The sequence below is a fragment of the Melanostigma gelatinosum genome, assembly GCF_949748355.1.
Source record: "Melanostigma gelatinosum genome assembly, chromosome: 2".
Classification (NCBI taxonomy): Eukaryota; Metazoa; Chordata; class Actinopteri; order Perciformes; family Zoarcidae; genus Melanostigma; species Melanostigma gelatinosum.
In genome coordinates this window covers 8,432,512-8,451,787 of record NC_136635.1, presented here as the reverse complement: position 1 = coordinate 8,451,787, position 19,276 = coordinate 8,432,512, and the positions used below count along the sequence as shown (strand labels likewise).

The 19,276-nt window shown below is 42.6% G+C and overlaps 1 protein-coding gene across 3 annotated transcripts in view; it reads left to right on the top strand.

Annotated features, from left to right (window-relative positions):
• The window catches only part of LOC306788798 (talin-2), an 85,730-nt gene that overhangs the window by 16,581 nt on the left and 49,873 nt on the right, over window positions 1–19,276 (top strand). For 2 of the 3 annotated variants that reach the window (XM_079284458.1, XM_079284456.1), the window contains exon 2: window positions 12,999–13,049. The gene's annotated coding sequence lies outside the window, so the exon portion shown is untranslated. Of the gene's footprint in view, window positions 1–11,877; window positions 11,936–12,998; window positions 13,050–19,276 lie in introns of those variants that run through there. The other variant, XM_079284457.1, reaches the window with a different exon arrangement.

Genomic DNA, 19,276 nt, shown 5'->3' with positions numbered 1-19,276 from the left:
AGAGACTTGCTTGCTTGCTTGCTTGCACCTCCACCTCCCCTGCAAGCCTCTGATGTTGCTTGCGGAGGTTGTAGAGTTTGAATAGAGCTATATAAGGGAAACCCATTCTTTGTTTATTAGTTAAGGGAGAGTATGCGGGAGTGCTGCCAGGCCTCTCTGAGTAGAAAATGGGGACAGAATGAAGGAGTCGAAACACCACTCAAACACGGTGTACTCTGATATGTGGAGCTGTAAACATTGCAGCGTGATGAGCGTGACAGCTGGCTTACATTACATGTGGAAAGCTCGGTGTTAATCAAGGGGCCGAAAATAGACTTTTATCTGTGCGCCGTGCTACGGGCAGCGTGCGCTAATGCGGCTATCCTCAAGGATACAGTGGTTACATTAGCTGCCTCCCACTGACTCTGTCTGGTGGACACAGTCAGTAGAGTTATGAGCGGTGGGGATTGTTGGAGAAAGGTCATCCACCTGCTGCTATTGACTTGTAGTAACGCAATAGTAGGAGGTGTGTCTTGGTTGTATTTTCAGTGTACTTTAGGTAATGAAACCTACAAACAAGGCCTGCTAACATGACATTTTACGATTTTGATTTTATGTTTTTCTTACGCCGAAAAGAGCTATAAGACATTGGAGCCTCTCGGTTTAGATGGTTGCTCGAGTGTACCGTTGCGTGTTGCTTTGCCGTCAGATGGCTGTTGAGTTGTTCAAGGGGCTACCTGTGTGTTGGGCTTTTATAACTCATTTGTAAACAGTATTAAATGTCAAGTGCTCCTGTGTCTCTCGAGACATGTCTCCAATGGATTTGATGTGAAGGTGGTGAGGAGATCATTTGTTTTATTAGCTTCTTTTACCATGGGGCTTAATCTGTCCAAGGTCCCTCCCACGTTTTAAAAAAACTTAAATGACACCATCTGTCTGTGGAAAACACGTCATATGAAGTCATTAACGAGGCTTAGGGTTATTACAGTTGTCGTTTGGCCGATGGACGGCAATAGGTGCTAAGTCATAAGTTACAATGCTCAGATTCAGTTGCCGGGCTTTGAATAATTAGCTTGGCTGCACAGTTTGCTACTACTTAGACTGTTCATTTGATGCTCTCTGCATGAACTGCATGCTGTTCAACGAGGCTTCATTTTCAACTTGTTGGTGTTTTTTCTTTGTTATGGATTAATGAAAAGCATGGGATTTGATGCTTCATAAGTACTTTTTTTCGCTCATTTTCCGAGGCCGCTGTCTGCAAACCTTTGCATAATCAGTTCTGTCCGTTTGAATTTCGTTGAGATAATCCAATATCGGACTTTTCTGCTGTGCCAATTTGAAATAAGAGTTTTTATAGTCATTTTCTGAGTTTAAAGTTGGTGCGCACAGTGTTTCATATCAACGTGTCTATGGGGAGCTTGTTCTCCAGCTGGCTACGAGACAAATGCTGCATTGTCAGATTCCTCTCTTCAGAAAGATTCCGGCGTTTTTGTCTTTTGGACTCTGGGTAGAATGCCAGCCTTGTGTTCAGTTGGGTTACTTATCTCCCCGGTGCAGTGCACACCCTCTGGGAAATTACTTTGGGAGGGCATCCCCACCCAGCCCTTCACCTCCTCGACAACATGATTGAATGATGTCTCTCCTTTTGGAGGACTCAGCTCCCCATTTGTTACTTGTACCGTTAAAGTCAGGCGTCCTTTCAACGTGCTACACAATTATCTGTGTTTTGTACGGCTGGTAGGCAAACGCCAGGTGGGAAATTTATTGCTGGGAATTTTCAGGGAATGTTCATGCAGAGACTCAGTACTGATTTTGAATTGGCAACATGCGTTGGTAGGATGGTGGATTTAAATGCCATTTACAAGTGGCAGATGGGAAAAGGGGTTTTTGTTTTTGTTTGTTCTGTTTTCCCTGATGTCAAGTGCAGCTTGTTCCCCAATTTTGGAGTTCTGTTAACTGTGTTGCCAAGCCTTTCACTTTCATGCAGCTGTGGGAGCAGACCTGAGCAACCCGGCATCCCCGTGTGCTTTGGACTGCCACGCATTCCACAACTTCCCTCGACCCCACAGAGCTGTTTTAAAGCAGGCTGCGCTTTTGAAGAAGCAGCCGCACACTTGCTCTTCCATTTATACGGCAGTGGATGCAAAGGTGGCACTTTGCATGTTGTGCTTATGGTTGTGAAGAGGCAAGTTTACTCATATCAAAGGTGTTTGATAAGGAGGTCGATATTTTTCCATATTTCTCCATTCATTATAGATCACAGCACTACTCCAATGTGACGGGGGCTGCTCAGCTGGACCCCGCGACTGTTTTGGGTCTTTCGGCTCATTGTGAGATGTGTATACAAAGCTTAAACACAAAGCAGAGCTTTCTAAAAAATGTTAATTGTCACTCTTTGGGGGGGGGGGGGCATTTTAGGCAGTTGTTGGTGTTAAGCCCCCCTCCCCCACCCCTTAGGAATATAATTCTTTAGAGTTGAGGTTCATCATCTTCACTGTAGTAACCCCAGCATTCTGCAGCATAGTGCTGGCCTCCTCCTTCCCTCCCGCCCATGCCTTTGGTGCAATTGTGGTATTCCTGCTGAAAGATAAGCCGTCCTGGAATCGGCCCCAGCCTGCTGACTGAGCAAGAAACAGTAGCAGCCCCCCCCAAACGTCAGCTCAATCCAGCACGTGTTCCATCTTTATCCCACTCACTTTTTCTGCCTCCCAAATCTACCTCTCTCCTAGTTTCTCTCACAACTATCTCTCTTTCACCACCCAGCGAGTTCTCCCTTCAACCCCTCGGCGAGCAAGCATGTCAACACCTCAGCTGCAACCCAGTCGCAGGAATGAAATGACACAGGTTGCCTTGCTTCTGGCTTTAAATCAGCACTCTCACACATCTGGTAAATGGATGAAGGGTGGTGCATTGATGGACAGATTATACACACTACCTGCTTGACATTTTGAATTTTTCTCATTGCGTTCGTCTGGGTATCTCAAAAATGTTCCTCTCGTGCATGATTTGTGACGACAGGAGATAGGTCACCTGACCTTCGTTTAGACTCTGTCACTTGCCTCCAGGGACACATGATTAGAACTAATTGGCTTGAGCTTATGTGCAGTTCAAATGGTTAAGTACGATGAAATCAACAAAAATAGCATTTTCACTTTAATTCCCTCACACTGTGAGTACTGCAACTTACATTCTGTTTCTCTCAATCACACTTACGTAGGCGCCATTAAATTATTTGACTAATCAGACCGTCAGCAGTTGTGAAAAGGTGTTTTGACTCAGATGATTTGCCATGTAATCGAGCCCATTAACCAGTTTTAAGTCATTAAAATGTCCAACCAAGACGTGATTTCAGCAGGGAGTGTCCATTAATACGAAGTGTGTTTGGGTACATGATTGATGTGAGAGAACCAGTCTGATTAGAGTCAGAATGATTGGCAGTCATGTTATAGGCTATAAGCTGAAAAGGAGGGGTCAAGCAGTTTCACAGTGGGGGAATTCTTCTGCAGACATAATGGTTTGACAGACGACAATATAGAAAATGTTGAACATGAATTTGACATCATGCTTCATGTGTCGCATGAATTAGGCTATTTTGATTCTTGAATAGACCCCACAATGGTGCCTCCACTGTGTGCCCCATTGGCTCCTTCTGGATCTGTGCGTTTTTACACCGTTTATTTCGATTTAGACCATTACGAATTAGCTGCAACCATGGCATATTTTAAGGTATCTCCAAGCTCTTGGTCTTTATAAGAAGGGATGTAAAAAGAAGCTGTGTGTGCACATTCTCAAGGCATGTGTGCCTGCCATTGCCATTTGGCTCCCCAAACAATGCAGAGTATTTAATGTGTATGAGGTGAATGGGGAGCGGCTCCGGCCTGCTCCTAACAATAGAATTGACACGCAAGGGGCCAGACTTTCACTTTGCAGACAGCATGGAAAAAAGCTAGCTTGGAGTCGCTAGATTGTTCTCTTTACAATAGGCAGCCGCAGCCCTGTAAGGCAGGTTACCTCCCGTGTCATGTTTTTCTTCTTCTCTGGTATCCCCGAGCCTCTGCCCAGCCGGCTTTTAATTGGTTCTCCCGCTTGCCGGTTGGCTTACCCACCCGGGGTTGTTATCACATCAACTTTCCCTGGAATTGCAGTTGGCTTTTCAAAAGGGTTAGGGAAGGTGTCGCACTTTAAAAAGGCACTCATTCATTAAAGGAACCTCAACTTCGAAAATATGCCAATATAATAAGATAAGGAATGGCAGAGCAGTGCTTATCCTAATTAAAATGTATGTCAATCCATATAGAGCTGTTGACTAAATTGGTTTTTAGAGGCAGACGCGGCTGCAGCTACAGTAGCAGGCAGTTAAACGTCTGCTTGCAGCTGTCCACCCAATCAGCGGATTAGAGGACTCCCATATCTCTGCAGATGAGATGCAAAGGGAGATTAGGTTGGTAGCTCATGTAGAGGCCCGGCCCGACCTAATCTCCAGGACCGCCAGAGTGAGACTGGGCTTTGATGATTTATTGTATCTTGTAAATGACTCGCCACTGTGACTGCCTATGCGCTTTTATGGCTCGTTTGTTAGGATGACTTCAGGAGTGAAGACATCCGCAGCCCACATGTGACGTCCAGCATAAGAGGAAACCCAATGTGGCTAAAAATGTGCAGAACATCTCTAATCCAGTCAGTTACAGATCTTCTCTAAAGTAACTTATGCAGCGTTTTCATTAGCCGGGAAGCCATTTTTAGTCACGCAGCACTCTTTTCGTTGTTGTTGGGCCTTTATCAGCAGTAATGGGGTATATAAAGACATCCGTGGCTCAACTGTGTTCCACTGTAACATTATTAGCGCATACAGACCCAACTGACAATGTCCGACAGGAACATTGAAGCCAACTCCTAGTTGCACTGCGATTTGATTTCACATCTATATTGAGATCTCAGCTCCAGGTGGCCTTTTGTGGTTCATGCAAAATGACCAGGCGGTGTAACTAGAGCATAGTATTGATCATACTCTACCGTGGAGCATGAAAGTGGGATTTGACTCAAGCTGCTCTGCTATGCCCCGACTGCTCGGCAGCTGGTGTCTCCACAACCAGTACAGCCCAACTGAAACATTGGACGATGTGCTAACCTCAGTAGGCTTCCCTGAAAACCTTGTTCAGGGTTGCCAACCATTAATCAAAGTTATTGTTTCAATTTGACGGATTTGGAGATTTCTATTTTGGTCAGGCAATAAAGAGGGAATTGGCTTGAACCCGGTTTGAGTGTGGGATAGAACGCTGTGGTGTTGGGTGTCGTTTAACCCGGTCCTTGCATGCGCTTCATCCTCGCCCATGATGACGTATAGCTCTATGTTTCTGTGAAGGGTTGCTCTGTTCAGCTTTTAAGATGGTGGAAGAGCAAATGAGCGTTCTGACATGACCCGCCTTTCAGGGTCAAACATTTTAAGGGGATTTTCCAGGGCAGCATTTCTCCCGGGGATGAGTGCTGATTACTGAGTAACAAAAGGGAAATGGGCGATGTGTAAAAGTAAAACATTGAGACTGGACGTGCTGGCCTTAATGGTGAGTAGAATTGCCTCAAAATCCTGCTAATGTATCCTGATAATGGTGTTCATGCTGACGTTATGCTCTTACAATAGTTAATGAATTGTTTTACGATCAGTCAATTTCATTTTCCTCCATAAATGCAGCCTTTTTGTTTCAGTTTAATTGTCGGCTAGGAGTATGCTTTTGCCATTCTCAGTTTTTATTGTGGCTGCTGGATGGTACGCGGGGCAGACTTGCCATCATTTCATTTACTGCTACAGAGGAGAGGGACATTATGAATGCAATTTCCTTAGACTATTACTGCAGAATGTAGGCTTCAGAAAGCTATCACTTGAAATGGTATGGGAATTAATTTTAAGGCTATAAGAAACCTCCTCATTTGCAATTTTGTGCCTCCTTTTGCAGTCTCTGTTGCTTCCCCTTCCACTGGATTTCAGCACTCAGGGTTTATGCCTTTGCCCGTCTTTCTTAACCTTGTGGTGTGAAAATACAGAGAAAAAAAACATATTTCGTACCAAATTCCAGCACTGACGTTCTGCTCTAATGTCACTTGACAGCAGACTCTTCCAGCAAACTTAAAAAAACACGTTTTATATGTTTGTCAGAGCCTATGGAATCCTTACAATCCCTTTTGTCTCATGTTACGGTAGTTTACAGTGTTAAGCCAAAGGGCAATAGGACACACACAGTCGCATGCACACGCATACTGGGGCGTAAACCAAATGTAAACACATTGTTGCCTCTCTACTCCCACCCCCAACTTGGCTGGATGGGTTTGAGTCCATTCATGGAACTGGGAGTCGGCTTGAAGAGGGACGAAGGTCTGTGTAATTGAATTTGTAGCTACCCCCCCCCCCCCCCCCCCTTCTCTGGGAGGGCAGGACTAATCATTGGGAATCTCTGCCCTCCCAAGAGAGGGTCGAATAGTTGCCTTGTATAGAAGAGAGACCAGAGGGTGTGTGTGTGTGTGTGTGTGTGTGTGTGTGTGTGTGTGTGTGTGTGTGTGTGTGTGTGTGTGTGTGTGTGTGTGTGTGTGTGTGTGTGTGTGTGTGTGTGTGTGTGTGTGTGTGTGTGTGTGTGTGTGTGTGTGTGTGTGTGTGTGTGTGTATTTTTGTGTGTCAATGTGGCTGCGGGGTGATTGATTTCCATAGATCGTCTATACCTAGACCAGATTAAATGGTGCGTCTGGACACAGGGCTCCTGACCCCTTAACCTCTACTGGGGAGGCTATGCAACAGCTGTGTGTGTGTGTGCTTGTGTCAATGTGTGTCTGCTTGCATGTGATGCAAAGCAACAGCTGTTCTCCAGATGTCATCAACTCCCCCCCGCCCCAAAAAGGGAAAAAATAACTCCATGGAAGAGAATCCAAGACCCAAAGAGGTATAGATGAGGCTCGGGGAATATTTACTGTAGTTATTCACGCATTTGTAAGTCATGTTAGGTCTTCATTCATCGCGGACCCATGCACTGTTACGTGTATCTTACAGGTACATTATTATTGTGAGTGCAGAGTGCAGATTATTCGGTAATGAAAATTAGGGCTGCATGAATTCCTGTTTTTTCTTTTAAAGTTGCCTCAACCACATTTTTCACCCGTTATTTAATTTCACGGTGGCAATAGTTGTCTTGAACACAATCAGATGTTTCTTTTTTCCACAATTTTCGGATCACTTTGTTCAGCAGCTACCGCTCTCATTCATAACATCACTATCTGCGTGATAGTGTCTTGGAAAACCTCTTGGGGACGCACAATTAGGCAGACAACGAACTGGATTGCGGCCATTTGTAACCACAGACAGTTATATACAGTTTACGTAAAAATTGTTCAAATCAAAGGTGTTGGTGGTGGTGGTGGTGTTGGAGACCAGATCTGTGGATAAACCAGAGAGTCCAGGATATTGCTTCTGGAAAGACAAGTTGCTTTTAAGCCTTGCACATGTTTGTTTTCAGCAGCTGCATGGGTAGATGCCTTTTTCCACAGCAGCCATTAGGTATTGATCAAATGACACTTTGTTTTGGAACAGGAAAATATATATATTCCCTTTTTTCTTTTTTAAAGGTCAGTGAAAGATTTCCTTTTGGGTAGAAAGCTCTCGTTCTGGATGATGGTAGGATTGTATCATTGCAGGACTCCCCACAGTCTGCATTGCTCTTGAAAGTACATTGCTTACTCGTATGCACACAAACACAGCAAGAGCAGATGGTTTGTGTTTATAAAGATGGAGTTTATAAAGCTTGTTATTGGGAGCGGCGCACTGCTGGATTCTGCTGAAAACTAGTGTCATTAACTCTCTCTCTCTGTGACCTTAGTGCAATAGCTGATATTTGCAATGAATGGTTATCTGCTTCACACATGTGGTAGACAATAGGAATGTTTGCTCACTCATAATAGAAGTATTTTAAATTAGCATTTTACCTGGTGTTTTGCACATTAATTCATGGTGTTGCATGGGTGGCTTTTCCATCTCTACTTTTCTGTAAGTCAAATTTTTCTAGAGGCTAATAAGCTCAATATGAAAAGTGCAATTCTAGGCAGGTGGCTCCCAGTGAGAGGGCGGTGGGTAATGAGTCCCTTAGCACACAAGGAAATAACCCCCCCACCCTGTATTTATTAACCCCAGATCCTATGGATCCATTTAGCTAATTGCATATCTGGGTCTGCTACGTATCCAAGAGACTGTCGGAAGACACCAGTCATTTAGTGTGTGGGCTTTGGTCAGCTTGCACTGCAAGGCTGAGCTGTGATATCTGCCATGATTAAGGACTTTTAATCCCTTGTAAAAAAAACTATTGGAAAGCAGCAGCATCATCGCCGTGTTTTCCTCTTTTGTTATTGCTCCTCAAATTTCACCCCCCATCTCTGTAAAAGCTGAATTGTTCAGTCCCTCCTGTGGTTTAATGAGTTGTTTACAGCACAGAAAGGGTCACTGTCTTTGCATTTTCGGGTTTTTTAGGCTTCATTGTTGGGTTTCATTGATGCAGTGTAGTGAAGGGGATGGAGGTAAGATGTGTCGATGATTGTAATGTCCTTGATGTTAATATTTATGATTATTACCTGCCATGTACTTGAAAACAGACTGTTATTTCAAGGTATTTAGCCGAGGTACCGTACATGAGCGACTCGGCGACGTAGAGCGGGTCGTGCTTTCAGCACAAGGTTGGCGGTTCCATCCTCCGCTCCTCTTGTCTGCATGTCGAAGTGTCCTCGAGCAAAGCAGGCCAGCGCCTTGCAAGGCAGCTCTGCCCCCATTGGTGTATGGATGTGTATATGATGGGTGAATGGGAGAAAGTTGAAAAGCTCTTTTTTCCGGTAAGATAGAGAGGCGCCAAATAAATGCTGTCCGTTTACCATGAGAATGAGATACAGGACTGCCTCTCATGTAGTGCATCAGTTTGAATTTTATGCTTGTTGTCATAATAAACAAGGTGGTCCTGGAGAGACTTACTGTCGCGGGAACTACCACAGAAGCGGTTTTGAGGACTTTGCAAGGTGTTTTTGCAAGATTTTGTCACTATGATGGCATCACAACCGTGCAAGATGCAGTCACGAAACATTGCAGGTGTGTAGTTGGGATCAAGATGACGGCAGAGTTCGAAAATGGGCGTGGTCCCAGCAAGGGCGCCGGAAGCAGGGGAGTAGGAAGTGGGGAAGGGCCGATTTGACGCTGCGATTGGTGGGATCCCATCGCAAGATTTAAAAAAAAAATCTAAATTATGATGGAGCTTTTTGACTGCTTTGTTCTATTCTCCTGCACACACTCACTCACACACACACACACACACACACACACACACACACACACACACACACACACACACCTTTGCTCAATGACACAAGTTGCCGCTTTGACCTGTGTGAAATCCAGCTGTGTTGATGGAGCGAGATGTTGAGAAGTCGTAGTGGGTAGCTTTATTAAAGCCTCATTTTTGGGGCTGGAGCGAGGTGTTTCTCAGTCAGGCACCAGATTGTCTGACCTGTCCCCACCCCGTCCTCCTCTGCAGTGTGTGATTAATGAAACTGCAGGAGGGACAGAACAATGAAGTCTCCGCTGGCATATTGTGCTTCTTAAGACTCCCAGTGGCGATGTGCCCCTGTGCCCCACCTCTGGAAACCCCAGAGGACCAGAGGAGTTCTACCTCTCATTCATCTTTCCACCAGGCTTACTTCCTGCCATTTATTTATGGTGCTGACAGATTTGACAAGAGTTAAATAACAAGATATACTGAAAGTTTTTTTAAGCACTAAGTAACTACTGGTATCTGAGATGTCTCACACCCATAGTTGGTGTTTCTTAAATGTTGAATTTTCCTCAAAGCAATCTCCCTCAGGCCCAGAGAAGACAATTAGGAATGCAAATTTCTCATGAGTTGTGTGAGATGAGGTTTCTTTCTCCTCAAGCGTGTTTTGTTTAATTTGGGTGCTCACATTTATTTTCTTTGAGGCAGAAGGCTTTGCATATCTCCTTTGTCACACTATTTTTAGCTCCGTGCAGCAGAGATTCCTTTCCTGTTCGTTGTTTGATCTGTGAGAAAGTTTCAATTTGTTTTAGAATATGAGAGCCTGCTACTTGGCACCTTTTAAAAAAAAACACTTATCATTATGGAGTATAAACATTGTAGAGTTTAAGTAACATTTGACATTCAAAAGTAACACTTGATCACAGATCCTGTTACGTTGCCAGTTTGAGCAAACGGATAACTTGAAATCGCAGTTCTAGTTGTCTTTTTCAATTTAAAGGGGAACACCATTTCATCACCACACATCAAAATCGGTTTCTCTTGCTGTGCTGCTGCATTGTGTGAAAAGAAGCCCTGCCTTAAGTGATGTCACTCGAGGCAACATTGGTTGGATCTGAAGACTACACGTCTGAAAAATGTCTCGAGTCCGACAATGCTTTCAGCCACTTTGCTCTTGGATGGATTCATTGATGAGTTAAGATGTGGCTGCTCTGTTTTCCTATGAAAAATGCTTAAGAGTAAACAAATGTGACACTTTACCTGTGTCTCAGTTTGCATGGCTGACACGTCGATGCTCACAGCACGGTCAGGTTGAGTGTGTTTTGAGTGTTTGTGTGACTGCATTGCGTGCATAACATCCCGAGGGAGAGAGGATCTGCACGACAGCGAGAGCCTGCAGTGTGCTGCTCTACCCTCCAATGATCCACCTTCAGAGTGTCTCGCATCAGTCTCCAGTCAGTGGAGCGGCTGCAACCACGGCATTATACTGTCCAGCCTGGACCGGTGTAGTGACAACCCACACTACATACTGTGACATATTCTCGTCCAGAACATTTACAAACGGCAGCAAAATAGCACATATAGGGAACTGACTGCATTGAATTGAATTGTTGTTTTTATTGCATAGATGGAGTGGATTTTCTTTTTACGAGCATGTAGAAGTAGACGATGGAGAGCTAGATTTAGAGGACTGAATGATTTAAAACAAAATCACAATTTGAAAGATTGCAAGTGCCATGCTTTTAAATATAACACACATTAAAAATGTACACAAAAAATAACACGTGACAGGATTATTTGGTGACCATTTTGTCGACTTTACATCCTTTTCATGGCACCCATTCTGGCTTGTTAAATTAGGAGAAGCACAGGTGGAATTCATGACGTTATTGATGGCTACATGCCATTAAGGCGAGTTTGTTCAGGTGCTCTGGTATTTTGTATGTGGCCTCTCTGATAGAACATTGTTAATCATTGACGCGTCGAAATGTCTGCCATGAAAATAATTCATGACAATGCTATCTCCTGCAGCCAAAGATGGTTTTGTAAAGGAAGAATATGCCGCTCTGTTATTTTCATGTTTTAAAGAGATAAGTGGACTGCATCTTTACCACAGAGTGGCGGGTCTAAACAAGTCAGCTGATAACAGACGTGTAGCTAGCAGCTCATGAGTATAACGAGCCACAGCTGTCAGTTAATGGGCAGGAGTCAAAATCCCAAAGCTAAAAGTTTGAAGCGCATTGTTTCACTGTTAAAATTGTTAAATGCTTTCAGAAGTTTAAACAATTAGTGTACGTTTTTAAAAGGTTTAAATTATTTAACGATTGTCCATAATGATGACTAATTGTCATCATCACTGCAACGTAGTTATTCTTGATATTGACAGTTTCCAAAACATTACTTGAGTTATTTCCTGCTTCCAATGTGTCTGATAGCATGAAGCAACCAGCAGCAGCCCTTTCAATGTGAGACGCAAAGGGACCAATCGTGGCCCTCGTATCGCTCCCTGGTGAATGCTGTGGTTTGGATAACAGTTAATCAAATTGCTGACAGCTGTTTATTTGTTCATGCTGCTCTGTGGTTGTTACACCAGTGTGTGTGTGTGTGTGTCTTTTTGAAAGCTGCCTCACCTGGAGTGCAAGAGACCCTTTTTTCATCGTAGGAACAGCACGGTGTGTATTTGAGTGAGCTGAATGAAGTCGATACGATCGACAAAACAAAATGCCCCGAGCGGCCTTGATTACAATGCTGTAAGAATCTCTTCATAGAAAATCTCTGATTTAAATATTTGCCTTGACCTCCACCAAGTAGGACATCTGATTCAGGTTCACCAATAACAAGTCAGAAATGTTCAATGTAGACTATGTGGAATTATTTATCCAACAACGCAATCATGTGACACTTTACCATTTTAATCATTTGTATTCCTACTAAACTGTATGTTACAGAAGCTGTGGCTAATGTGATTTATTAATCTATGTGACAATAAAGATAAAGTGTAAGATGTTCAGTTTATTTGAAAATCAACTGAGCTGTGATGATATCCTTTTAATGTTTAAAAAAAAAATTTGCACAGTACATTAACCTGCTGTAACAGTCTCCTTGTTCTTGGCAGCTAGATTCTAATTAATGTACACATCTTAATTTTGTTTTGCCCAAAGTTATCCTTGTGTGCTGCCGCATACGGCACAGCCTATTACAAATATCTACACATAAAGGGCTGAGCATTCTGTGCTATTAGAGATCTCTGTGTGGCAGGAACACTTCTATGTGGGATCCATGGCTTCCATTTGTATTTAGAGGAAGGATTGTAATTCTGTGTGTGTGTGTGTGTGTATATATGTGTGTGTGTATACATATATGTATATATATATATATATATATATATATATATATATATATATATATATATATATACATATATGTGTGTATATGTATGTGTGTGTATATATATATACACATATATATATATATACACATATATACATATATGTGTATATGTATGTGTGTGTATATATATATATATGTATGTGTATATATATATATATATATATATATGTATGTGTATATATATATATATATGTATGTGTGTATGTATGTATGTATGTATGTATATATATATGTGTATGTATGTATGTATGTATATGTATATACGTATATATATATATATATATATATATATATATATGTATATTCTGTAAATTTGTCTCACATTCCACCGTTTTGTCTTCTCAGCTGTGAAGATCAGCAGACATCCAAGGCTGCTGCATTTTCCTCAGCAATAAGGTAAGAAGCTGATAAAAGAGGATGCTACGACATAGTGCATGTGTGTGTGCAGCACCACTTACTACGCATGAAAGGAAGTAGCTCAAAATATGAAATTTGGCAATTCACGGAATTGAATTAAACTGTGAAAGCACACATTTGATTCATTGTAATAGAAACATTGCACTTTGAATGTTATGTGTTGACCGAGACTTGGAGCCAATTAAATCTTCCCATCTGCCTACACCTGTTCTTGCAGTGATGCTATGTTACTGTGGCCCACCTCATAGAGATTCTAATACACACATCCTGGTAGTTGGGTTACATTAAGTACGGCCTGTAACATATACTGCTTCACTGGAGATGTTCATCAATGTCAGTGTTGGTGTACGGTTCCACGTGACTGCTCTTTCCCTCAGTTTGTCATGGATCAGGAGTGTCCAGCTGATACTGTTCCAGAGAAAAAGCCTGCAATCTTTCTTCATGATGTTCTTTTGCCCTGCAGGCTCTTTGCTGCTGCAGTTAAGAGCAGCAGAGAAAAATCAGCTAAAGTTTCTCTGTATTTTCTCGCACTTATAGTTTGATATTTTGTCCGTTTGTTTCCCGTTTGTCTTTCTGATTTGCTCTCCTTGCTTACACAATCACACAAATGCAGTGAAAGCAGGGTGTTGCATTATGCTGTATGTACTTGCACCGCAGTTGAAACTATTAACCATCTACTTCCTCTCCTTTTGTGTTTACCCAGCAATGCTGTGATACGTTTCGGTGACCCAGACAGACTGGGTCATAGGGCAGGGCAATACATCAATATTATAGCGTTATCGTAATATTAGACTAGATATCGACTTCGATTTTGGACTTCGTAATATGGCATAAGCATTGTCTTTTCCTGGTTTTAAAGGCACCATTCCAGCAAAGTCATGTCATTTTCTGCACTTACCGATTGTTCTAAAGCAGCTTGCCAGGTGCACTGGATTGATTAACATGTGATCTCTTCATGTGGACACAAAAGCACTTGCGAATTACTTTTAGATAATTAATTGAAGTCAAAGGAATGTTGCAAAATGCCATGACGGTATACTATAATGTACATTTTCAAGCTGACTCAATGAGCTGCTTCCAGAGGGCAATTAGAGTAACTGGCAGCATCTGGTGGCCAGCCTCTCTCTGTGACCATGCTCCGCTCCCCAAATGAGCTTTACGGTTTCTCTGCATTTGACTTTTCCAACGATTAATGAGCTGAAATGTTGATTTGTCTCTTGCCATGCCTCAATAAACAGCCAGATCTCAACTTAATCAAATGTGTGTTGAGTCCAAAGCTGAAATACAACACAGACTACAGGTTAGATGTTGTTCTTTGGAGGTAGTAGGATTCCCTTTAACTGTGACAGCGTTTAGCATTGCTGCAGGGGTTCTGGAAGGCACAGGGCAGAAAACATCTGTGTCCTGCAGCGTGTTTGAAACCGAGCACTCTGTGTTTTCATATCATTTTATCATTCTTGGTTTTAAAAGCATACTTCAGTAAAAATGTTTGGTTCAAATACATGTTTTCCTGTTCTCTACGCATTTTCCATATTTCATACGCATCTTTCCTGGATTACTTTGAAATGTACACAAAGACATCTGCCACCTTTCCTTTTGCTCTTCTTCATCAGTGAATAATCCACAGTGTGCTTTGGGAGCACAGTGGACTGTCTGCTTTACTTTGAGGTTAAGATTTTTGCATCATTAGATGTGCAAGCGAGCGGTCTGACCTGTAAACCAGCTTTCTAAAATTTACCCATTTTGGAAGGATTAGATTACAGTCGCACAAACTGTAGCGCCTCATTTTATTTTTTGACATTTATAAATGACTTTGAGCTCTGCTATTGATTGGGCCGCTGCAGACCTAATTGTGTACCTAATACACTAATGTATTTATTTTTTTGGTAATTGTTGCAGGCATAATTATTGGTTTATTTCCTTAGCCAAGTAGAATGAAACGTTTAATTGGAACTGGCACATGTTTGTTTCTCTAGTTACGGCAAGTATAATTACTATGCAAGTAGGTTTATTACATTTTAAACAACCCAACTTTTCCACACGGTACTGTTGTAATTGGATGTTTTGCTCTGGGCGGTGACGTACTGTCATCGGCTTTCTTGCCGACTCGATCACTTAATTGTACAGACCTCTTTAAGTGCAACTAAAGTGCTGCGATGTGACGAATCGTTCAGTCGACTTGCCGTTCGTTCATTTCATGAGAACTGATCTCGGTGGCTCTTACCAAGCCTGGAACACGACGAGCTCTTAGACCACATCTTATACTCTGACTCTTCCATCACTGCATTCCTTCCACTGACAGACATTTTACTGGTAATCATGCCTCCTGGTCGGGGTGACCGAGGCCATCGCCACAGCAGCTGGCTGGCACCTTCGCAGCGAATCACGTTGTTTTTTTCAGGCAGGGTCCCATTGAGAGGGTTGTGTAATCCCAGTTGCATCGCTGCCAAATGGATCAGGCCTTTTAATGTCCAGAACCCCACTGGCCTCCCTGGTATTCAAATTTCGGCGGCTCCATGGGGCTCCCCTTGAGATTTCTTCTCCCTTAGAATGAGTCTTATGAGTGATTGAAACAGTCTGGCCTGAATGGTTTTTTTTGCAATGAGTCCTCTAAAATTCTGTGATTGTTCAATAAATGTGACCAGGCGTGTTAGTCGCTACCACTGCAGTTAAAGAGTGGAGCATTGATTCACTCACTCTTTCAGGCACATTGATTCACAGCACTATTTCAGGCGTTACAAATCCAAACAAAATAAAGTCATTAATCTGTGATTTCATGGAACTCATACTGCACCATTATGGTCCGAATACAACCTCCGCTTCTTTTTTTTTAACTTGCAAGAATAAACTGCACAGGCAAACACTGAATAATTTGATCTTTAAAAACAATCTTTGTCACAAAAATGGACAATTTTTAAAGATGCTGAATATATAATAATATATAAGCCAGCAAAAGCTTTAATGCTCACATATATCTAGAAACAAATATAATTTATATGCCTCACAACAGATCAGATATTAGTCCGGCCACAACCAGCCTCTGTATCCATGGCAACCAGTTTTTTATCTATACTCTAAGTGGAAAACAATACTGAAATGTAGGAGTGAGTTGTAACGCAAGACTAACTCTTGAGTGGTGTCTCATACATGCGTCGTCTCGTACAGCCAGCCCCCCCCCCCCCAATAGTCAAAGTTGATATTTGGTATGTGCCGAAAGATGGGGGGGGGGGGGGGGGGATATCTGTGGTATAATAATAATAATAACTTTAATTTATATAGCGCCTTTCAGGGGACCCAAGGCCGCGTATGGCTTCAGATGTCAAGTTGATTCCTTGAAGAGGCTGAATTGATCTTTTCCACCTTTTTATGGCCTCATAAAAACAACAGCCTGGTAATAACATTAAATGACCACGTTACATGCGACTCTGTTGGCAACCAATTCTAGGCAGTTTCAACCACTTTTTTTATCCCATAAGAAATAGGGACAGCAAGCAGGAAAATTGAGGGCGGACAAGTTAACTTCCAAATTCTGTAAAGTATTAGATGAAACACAAACTACAAATCCTTTAGTTTGCTTACTTTAATAAAGTTCATTTTATTTTCATTATTAAGCCGACGTATAACTGCACGGTATCTTACTACTCAAAATAAAAGGTGACTGATAATGGCAACCATAGTTTCAGTTTCGGCAACCAAAAGCTGATGCCTCGTTGCCAGATTGGCAACTACGGTTAAAACATTTTTTATTGGATCCCTGACTGTATTATGTTGAATGAGGCTTTAGCAGCAAGCTCTGTGTTGGATTTGTGGGAGTGTTGCGCAACTGTTTGCCTCTCCTCTGCATGAAACGCGACACCTGCGTTGGTCCTCTTCCCGACAGAGAGGCATCACCTGCCTGCCTGAAACATTAGCCAGGCTGACTGACACGCACGCACGCACGCACGCACGCACACACACATACACACACACATACGTAGTGTCTGTCACTCAGGAGGTATGCAGTCAGTCACCTGACACCACCACCAACCAAGTGGATAATTATGCTAAGGGCCTTATTGCTCACATGTATCTTCCTCTTCATGTAGAGGGGTGTAGTAGAGGTCTATGTATCCCCGTGCATTGGTGTACACGTGTGTCAGAACTGCCTGATGCCATACAGTGAAGCAATTCAACTGGAGCTGTTAGCTGTAAATATTTTTTTATTCCCTCTGGCATGTAAGTGAAACTTATTATTTCAATTTGTCTCAACAGTTCTGATGCTGTAGAAAAAATACATAATAGGAACTAGTTCTTATTGTCTCCAGGAACCAGATTTTTTTAATCTATCTCACTCCGGCCTCATGCCAATTAAGAAAATGGATAAAAATTGATTTAGACACATTTCTGCCCCCCCCCCCCCCCCTGCCCTCCCGCTCGCACGCTCCCAACAAGCCATTATCAGAACCATCTTGCTGACTGAAACGGTGCCGTTTCTCTTTAATGATCAGCAGATTTGAGTCTGATAGTAACGGAGTAAATCAACATATCATAAATATTAGAGTTTAAAACCTCTTGCATGCGTGTACTTCCAAATGAACTCCTGTAGACTGTCTACGTCATCTACTCTTTGCCAGAACGCAAAGACTTTCTACATTCAATCAGCCAACGAATCAGGCCGGGCGATGTTTACGCAGCGTTCGCTTCTCACCTCCTCGTCACCGCCGCCCCGCTCAGCCTGCTGGATGGTGATGACCTCACTAAGACTGTATGCTTTAGATCAGTTCCATTTCTGCTTGATGAGTAGTCAGAGAGAGAGTCTCTAATGTGTTGTTCACACTGTGTTCACTGTGTTTGCATGGAAATGAAGACGGTGGTGATACAAATCTGGTTTATTTGCAGTTTAGAGGTCATGATAAAGAAAAGGTTGACCTGCTCTGGAAAACAGTTTGAAGCCGATTCTTCATGGAATAAAAGTCCAGACTTCCAACCCTCCCTATCTGTATATGGGCGGGTGTCTGTGAAGCTTAGACGACACTGATTTAAAGATATTTTAACACTTGAAAGGCCAACAGAGATGACTAGAAGTGGAAAGCAAACTTTCGGCTGTGAATGCGGCTCTAATAACAGCGATATTCTGTGTTTAAAGTGGTTGGAGTGTAGTGGCTTTTAAAAAATTGTAGACATGAACTTCAACACAAGGACACGCGTGTAAGGAATTGATTAAACTGTGTGTGAGCTGCAAACGTTGGCGTGTCCATTTTGCTCTTGTACCTGCAGTAGTAAGTAACCCGGCTTTACATGGAGGCTGTCGCTAGCTAACTTTCGCCACATTCTTCCTCATCCTAAAAGCCATATTTTACAAATAGCCTCAGTATTTTATGACTTGTCTGTCATCAAATGCTTATTGAATACCTTTTTACAGGGCTCTCCTTTTTGACACTGATCATCTGAAACTGTTTTGTAGCCAAAGTGTTGCTTGAGTATTGGCTTACGCTAGCCATCGAAACCCTGAGAAAATCTGGTAGCAACGGTTTTCATTCGTCGTATGCGGGAATGAGATGCCTGCTTTTGTTTACGTGTGTGTGTGTGTGTGTGTGAAATACCGGTACATAAGAAACATCGTTAATTAGGACAACTGCTTTGTACAGAAAGTGAAACGAGAACGTTCTCTAGTGGTGCATAGCACGAATTCCAGTCTGCCAGTTAAATCAGTGTGAAAGCATCGAACAGATTTATTTGCCTCACGCTGATCGTGATGATTCTGTGTTTATTAAATGGATTTTGATTGAAATTAATTGGACTTTTTACACAGATACCTCAACTATACCCGCTCAATATAGCAACAATGAAGCCTGACAAAGTGATGCATCACAGTCTAATTATTATTCAGTAGCAGTGCATATAAAATAGATGGATCATAATGTGCAACATGCTCCAGGGGCAAATTAGCACCCCCCATGCACTTGTTGAAATAATTTCATTACATTTTAGTAAGCCAGGCGTCGGCTCTATCATGTGTTTATAGCCTTTGAAATCAGGTTTCTGTGCAGTCAGAAGTAGTTCTGAAAACAACACAATTGACTTTCCAGCATCGTCCTCGCTGCGTCTCCCGAGGCCATGTGTGGTGTCGGAGTGAAAGCCGCTGTCATATGATGAGCTTGTATTGTGCTGTGCTGTGTATTCCATTGCAGGTCCAAGTGGCGTTGCTTTAAGTCAGGAACAATATG